Source organism: Alnus glutinosa, chromosome 1, assembly GCF_958979055.1.
Source record: "Alnus glutinosa chromosome 1, dhAlnGlut1.1, whole genome shotgun sequence".
In the NCBI taxonomy this organism is placed as follows: Eukaryota; Viridiplantae; Streptophyta; class Magnoliopsida; order Fagales; family Betulaceae; genus Alnus; species Alnus glutinosa.
The window spans coordinates 49,790,871-49,798,877 of NC_084886.1; positions in this window are offsets into that span (position 1 = coordinate 49,790,871).

Sequence of the window (8,007 nt, forward strand, 5' to 3'; positions counted from 1 at the left end):
AAAAAAGTAAAAGTAAAAGTTGCTACGTGGGCAAAAGTGATTAGAAGTTGAGTCTTAGGGTGGCAATATATCATATTCCTTAGCATATATTGTTTTGACTAGTACTGATTTATTTGACTATTATATGGATGACCCTAACATTTTTTTCCCTGACTGTAGGATTTAGAGCAGCTGTTGAATTTCATTGGTACGGAACAAGGTTGATATACAATAGAACGTCAATCGGAACAATATGATGTTTTGGTCTTTTTTTAGATTTATTGTAATTAAGGAATTGAAGCAATGGTACTATATATATGTACATTGCCTGGCATTCCTCTTTTTCAATAGCGTATATAAAATTGTGAATACATGGTTTTGTTTTGGATTTAGTTGAAACATTGTTTGAAGGCATTTGTTAGCAATCTAATGATAGTATTTTGTCCATATGATTTTGTTTTCGATTAATTTATTTGCAAATGTTTTATGAGGTGAAAACAGATTTAAAAAATGGAGAAATTTCATATAATAACCAATTTTTTAAAGAAAATTTAGTTTGTGGAATATTTATGACGTTTACAAAGTATATGACATAATTTTGTGACATTTACACATAAAATGTCATAAAACTTTAATGTACTTTATACATTAGGCGTCACAAAATAATGACGTTTGGTGCATAAGTGTCATAAAAATTTAGCGTCTTTTGACTCTTTTATATTGTAGGTGTCACAAAATAATGACCTTTTATAAATAAGCGTCATAAAATTTTAATGTCTTTTAAACAGTAGCCGTCACAAAATAATGATTTTTATTGTGTAAGAGTCACCAAAAAAATGCATCCTTTAAAAAAAAGAAAAAAAAAAAAAAAAAAAAAAAAAAATCATATCTGTGGTAGCACGGCAATTAACAAGCATTGTGAAATAAATGACACCAATTAGTTTGTGACTTTTTTTAGTGAATGGTGTCGTTTAAAAAATGTCATTAAAAAATGCCCAGCTTTTTTTTTGTAGTATGGGTATGAGGCCTAGAATTTTCAACCCATAAATTTGTTAGTAAGCCATTTAAAGAAGGTGGTTTTTTCAATAGAAAATTGGGGGGGCCCAGGAATCGCCAAAAGGCCTACACAATAACAAAAATAGCCAAGGCCCCCCTTTTCCTAAGAGACCAATAGCCTTTTTAGAAGGTACTGGCCAATGCTCCCTCATGACGGGCCGCGGGGGTTGCAGATCTGAGGTGTAGGCCACGCACAACCGGCCCTCGGCAAGCAGCCCACCCGAGTGTAGCATAATCCAAAGCATCGACAGAAAAGGAAGTGAACTGAAAAAAAAAAAAAAAACTATTTGATGGTTTAAATTTTATTTTATTGTGTCTAATATGGTAACACATTCATTATGATACAATATATACATTATTACTTAATAAATGTAATGTAAACGGACATGTTAATTTATAAAAAACTTTAGTTAAAAGTTGTAATAAAAGTAACTTACAACTTTAGAACTTTAGTTAAATCATGATTCATTGATTTGGCATGCCGATCTATGTTGAGAGTAAATACCCCATAAAAGATTTTAGCACATTGCTAATAATTGATAATGGAAGATTTTACACCGTTCGATAAATGGTTGTTTCGTGAAATTTTTGTTTGAATAATAGTAAGAAGTTATTGACATGGTATAAAGTATAAAAAAGTTTGAAATTGATTTATAAAAAAATAAAGAAGTTTTGTTTTGTAGTGAGTTTTTTTTATTTGAATAGTAAAAAAAAAAAGATTAATCTAATATAAAAAGTTAAAAAAAAAAAAAATAGAATGTTTTGAAGTTGACTTTTTCAAAAGAAACGAAAAAGAATATAATATGGTTGCAAAACTCGGCCAATGTTACTTTATTTATAAGTGGTTTAATGTGATTAATGTTATGAATTTCTTGAAATTGATATAAATTCAAAAAGATTGTGGACTTGATTTGATGGTCGTCGCCAAGTAAACGGACAGCATAATCAACTGCCATAAAACGTAGGCTAGAAGCAAGCTGCCTTGAGCATTGGCCAACGACCAGGACAATTAGAAGACTAAAATAAAGTGACATTAGAGTACTAGCAGCAGATTTTTAACTATTTTTTTTAAATTAGAAAAAATTTAGGGAATCAAACCACTTTTTTCTTTCCCTATATAAATACAATTCACAACAACTTCCTTTTATTTTTCTTTATATATTAAAATAATATATATATATATATATTTTTTAATTTTTTTAACTTTATTCCAAAAGCAACTTTTATTTTTTCTCAATTTCTCTCTCTCATCAACATCCATCTTTATCCCTTCCAACACCCCTTCTTCATCTTCTTCTTCAAAACAACACTAGCAATTGGCACAAGACAACACAGAGAAGAAAAGGGCAAGGAGAGACAAAGAGACGATTATGCCTTTCAACCATTTTTCATATTTTTTTTTCTTCTCTCCAAATAGAGAGACAAAGAGCAAGGACAAAGACTGATTTTGTGCGCAGATCCATTTTCTTCTCTTTATCTGCCCAGCCCTTGATTTGGTATTCCAAAGAGTGTATACCAAAAGGAAGCAAAAATAGAGAGAGAGAGAGAGAGAGAGAGAGGGGTATGGAGATTCAGAATAGAAAGGAAGATGAAGCGAAACATAGGGGTAAAAAAAAAAAAACAAACGATAAATGATTCAGAATAAAAGGACGCGTGAGAGGAGAGAGAGCGCTTTCTTTATCATTATATTAAGCATTGGGTAGCTACAGTGGTATCCAATACATTGGGTAGCACTGTAGCTACCCAAGGAAGGAGCCCTAAAATAAGGCAACTGCTGTGATGCCATTTTTTGAAATTTTCCCTATTTTAGGGAAGGAACCACATATAGGGCATCTGCTACTAGTGCTCTTACATGCAAACTTATGCAAGAAGTTAATAGGGAAGAGATATTATAGGTCACAACTTTTGTATAATTTTAATAATTTTTTAATAATTGAATATTTACGACTCACATGTACAAAAACAAATTAAATGGTTAGTTTAAAAAAAAGTTGTTGAAGTTATACAAAAGTTATGTTAAGAGTTATACAATAGTCATTTCTCTCTAATAAATATGAGTAATAATTCACTACCACTCAAAGATACCACTTTTCACCTTATCTATGTAGTAAGGTGGCCCCTCACTTAAAAATAAATAAAAAAACTCAAAAGGTAATGGGGGACCACATTGTCATATAGACAAGGTGGTGAAAAGTGATATTTTTGGATAATGGTGAATCATTACTCAATAAATATATTGTTGAAGTTTAATATATGAGATGTGATACATTGCTACCCTAAAACACAACTCATGACTACTTTTGTTCACGTGTCAATTTTTATTTTTATTTTTTAGGAAAAGAAAAACCTTAAAACTAGTTAGGAGACCACCTAGCTACAAAGGTAAGGTGATAAAAAGATTTTCTTGAGGTTGCAAAAGATCATATCTCTTAAAATATCGTACATATATATATATATATAACATTGGGTGGGATCCACACATATGGGTTTCTATGTATGCTGACACTTGAGAGATATTATAGACATATCAAATCCTCTTTAAGAAGAGAAGCCTAATTTACCTCTCCAGTTTTAAAAGGAAAAAATCGGGGCTTTAGCCTAAAGAAAGAGAGCTTTTTGTGTGCTCACCATGGCCTGGATAATGCCAAAAACACTACTCGAGCTACACATTCCCTCTCTATCAATATCAGTTTGAGTTTCAGAGCCCGTCGGGGCTGATTTGATTTACTTCGAGAGCTTACAGCATATAGGTGTCATACCGAATGAGTTCACTAACTTGAGGAACTTGATGGATATTGATTCAAAAAAAAAAAAAAAAAAAGAAAAGAAAAGAAAAGAAAATAAATTATTCCGAGGAGTGAGTGCAGTGTAAACTCCGAGGTGTTTTATCCTAAGGTGGCAACCCTCCGAAAAGTTAGATCCGATGATATTTTACCGAGGACAAAAGATAAATATAAGAGTGTTCTACTGAGGAGAAAAGCTAGACTCGAGGGTGTTCTACCAAGGCGAAAAGTATGTACCGAGATGACACATACCGAGAGTATAATTCCGAGGGTTCTATCCCGAGGACTCTATGCCCGAGCTTCTAGTTCCAAATGGCACACTCCAAGGACCCCTCCAGATTTGCCATCCTCCGAAGTGCTCAGTCACGTGCTGAGTGACCAATTCGAACCGAGAGTCCAGCTTGAGGAACTCTCCCAAAGAGCCCCATATCGAGTGGCATGCAAGATAAGGAACTCCAAGTAAGACAGTTCATCTTCATCGAATTCACCAAATAAGTTCATACCTTCTTTTACAAACATGATTTATGTTACAACAAGGATAAATGTTGGTTCTTATTTTATCAACCATATATATATATATATATATATATATATATATATATATATATATATATATATGCATGCTCTTGTACGCTTTGCCGAAAAATATATATATATTGATAAAATAAGACTCCTGCGCTATTGCAATAATTAATGTTTGATGATTCCTGATGAAAATTGCCTCTTCATCACGGATCTTTCATAAAAAATTGGATTGTTGTATTAAGCGAAATAGACTCATGTGTTGAGACCTCACTCTTGTTGTGAGTGCAAGGATCATAGAATCATCCCAACGGATGACAAAAGAATATAGTGCCACTGTGCATTCTGCTATTCGATTTTAGTATATGCAGTACTTTGTTAACCCTTTTCGCAGAAAGATGCAGGGAGACAGTTCCTACAACAAATCGTACAAGGAAAGTCTCTTGGTTAGTCCAACACCGAGAGCCAGGAAGACAACCCTGTAGAGAAAACAAGGAAAGCCTCCTCAGTTAGTCCAACACCAAGAGCAAGGAAGAACAGACAGTTCCCAGGTACTAAATGATCATTTTTGGAGAAGTTTGATGAAGAAGTGATTTTACTCTGTTTCGGACTGCCCACCTCGAACGACTTAGCCTGCGGTCGCGGACTAATGTTATGGGGGGTAGCTCAACAAAGATGAAGACACACTCGGCTCCCTTCCTCAAATGACTCGAAAGAGTTATAGAAGGGATACCTAGGGAAGAATCCGCCCGAATCCTTTCATCGGACAACCCGAAAGGGTCATGGAAATGATACAAAGGGAAGAAGCTCCTCGGTTGGGGGTTTCCGAAGGGATAAGGTTAAGGATATCCAGATAAGAATCCACTCGAATCCTTTCCTCGGACAACCCGAAAAGGTCATGGAAAGGATACAAAGGGAAGAAACCCCTCGGTTAGGGGTTTCCGAAGGGATAAGGTTAAGGATATCCAGATAAGAATCCTCCCGAATCCTTTCCTCGGACAACCTGAAAGGGTCATGGAAATGATACAAAGGGAAGAAACCCCTCGGTTGGGGTTTCCGGAGGGATAAGGTTAAGGATATCGAGGAAAGAATCCGCCCGAATCCTTTCCTCGAACAACCTGAAAGGGTCATGGAAAGGATACAAAGGGAAGAAACCCCTCGATTTGGGGTTTCCGAAGGATAAGGATAAGGATAATCTAAGGCTTCATCATTACAATATATGGCTCCTCAAAGACCGAGATAAAGGCAAAATTCACCAAAGTTGATTCAAGCTCTTGTGCAGAAATCTCGCAAGAAGAGGCTCAAACTTAAAAGGGATACCCAGGTACTTGACTATCTGCCTCGAACGACTTAGCCCGCGGTCGCGGACTAAAGTTATGGGGGGTAGCTCAGGGAAGATAAAGCTGCTGCAAAAGAAGGTAAAACTCAGCGACCTGACTACCCACCTCGAACGACCTAGCCTGTAGTCGCAGACTAAAGTTATGGGGGATAGCTCAGTAAGGTAAAGTTCCAGGAAGATAAAACTTCAGAATGATAAAGCTTCAGGAAGATAAAGCTTCAGATAGGTAAAGCTTCAGGAAGATAAAGCTTCAGAAAGGTAAACAATAAGGTAAAGATTCAGGAAGATAAAGGTTCAAGAAGATAAAGTTTCAGGAAGGTAAACATGAAGATAAAGCTTCAAGAAGAAAAAGGTTCAGGATGACAAAGCTTTAGGATGACAAAGCTTCAGGAAGATAAAGCTTCAGAAAGGTAAACAATAAGGTAAAGATTCAGGAAGATAAAGCTTCAAGAAGATAAAGTTTCTGGAAGATAAAGTTTCAGGGAGACAAAGCTTTAGGAAGATAAAGTTTCAGGATGACAAAGCTTCAAGATGACAAAGCTTCAGGAAGCATCTTCCAGGATACCAAGATGACTTAACTATCCGCCTCGAACGACTTGGCCCGCGGTCGCGGACTAAAGTTATGGGGGGTAGCTCAACAAAGTTAAAGCTTCTACAAAGGGAAAATCACCGAAGCAGCACCAAGCTCTCGGATTAAGATCTTTCAGGAGCAGCTCGGACAAAAATATGGGGAGACAACCCTTACAACAAACCTTACGGGGAGACAACCCCTATAACAAACCATATGGGGATACCACCTTTACAAAAAAAAAACCCAAGTAAGTTCATCGATTCTAAAAAGATTTTTGAAGCAAAAGATTTTTCCCTCCTAGTCCCGGAGGTCGAAACAAAAAGATTTTTTCCCTCCTAGTCCTGGAGGTCGAAACAAAAAAAATTTTGAAACAAAAGATTTCTCCCTCCTAGTCACAAAGGCCAAAACAAAAAATCTTTTCCTCCTAGTCTCAGAGGTTGAACAAAAGATTTCCTATCCTCCTTGGAGTTAACTTACGCAAACTGATTGTTTGTTCAAGTTATTAGAGAATAAGTCAGAATTGATTTGTTATGGAAAGTTTTTCCATAACAAAGAATTCAAACATTACAAAGTTCAAAAATAAAGATATTCACAGGTAAGACCAAGCTAGATGGTGTTCAGATCAGAAGATTCGGTACGCCAAGCACAGAACCTCGGGCAACTAGAAGCCCCTAGCTGTTTTAAGTCTCGGACAACCAAAGCCTTAGTGCCAGTCTGAGCCTCCGAAGCCGCCAAGAGAGATTTTTGTGGAAGCGGTCTGCGAAGCACTATCGATTGTTAGTATTTTGGTCTTATTCTGTATTTGGACAAAATCACTTATGTGTAATGATGCGGTAAACAGGGATTCCACTTTCAGAGTGATGAGAAGAATTTCAAGTTCCCTGTCAGCCGTTCGGACGATGTGTCATCCCGTCCAGACGCCCATCTGTCTACTGCTCCATCCATCCGGACCACGTGTCATTCCGTCCGGACATCAAATAGACAAGCATCATCTGTCCGGACGACGTGCTTCTTCCGTCCGGACACCTACATCGTATCGAGAAGCTTCTGTGCCAGCTTGCTTCGTCTGGACGTTTCAGCAGCACGTCCGGACGCCTATCAGTTCTCGAACAGTTCACTGATTCTTTCCAAGTTCGGGAAGATCAATCAACCGTCCGGACGTTGTGGTATCCCGTCCGGACGCGTATCTCCATAAGGCAAGAATCGCAGTTCAAAATGAACCATCCGGACATCTGACAGTTGTGGTCCGGACGCTGGTGCATCGCATATGGTAACTGTCGATTCGACTTCAACCGTCTGGACGTCTCCCCCTCATGGTCCGGACTCACGCACATTAGATATGAAAATTGTGTGTTAAAGTTTAGCCGTTCGAACGCTCCTACCCCATGGTCCGGACGCGCGAAGCCTGTTATGAAAATTACTTGCAGCAGACGTGTGTCCATCTGGGCGATCGAGCCATCCAGTTCGGACGATGTTCTTATACAGGAAAGATTTCTCCGCGAAAATTTCAAAAAATCCTGTCGCACAGTTGTCCGTCCGGACGGCTCCCAGGCATTCTTTTGCTTGACGCCCATTCTGACCCCCAGCCTATAAATAGGGTCCCTTGGGCACTTAGAGCTGCGAGAATTCGGTGTGAATTCCATTAGAGCTCAGAGACGTGATATCTCCTCTAAAGCCGTTTTTCAAGTGTTTTGTGCTGTAAACCGAAGTCTATCTTAGAGGTCGGCTCTAAGGTAAGGAGTTCCATTGAAGACCCC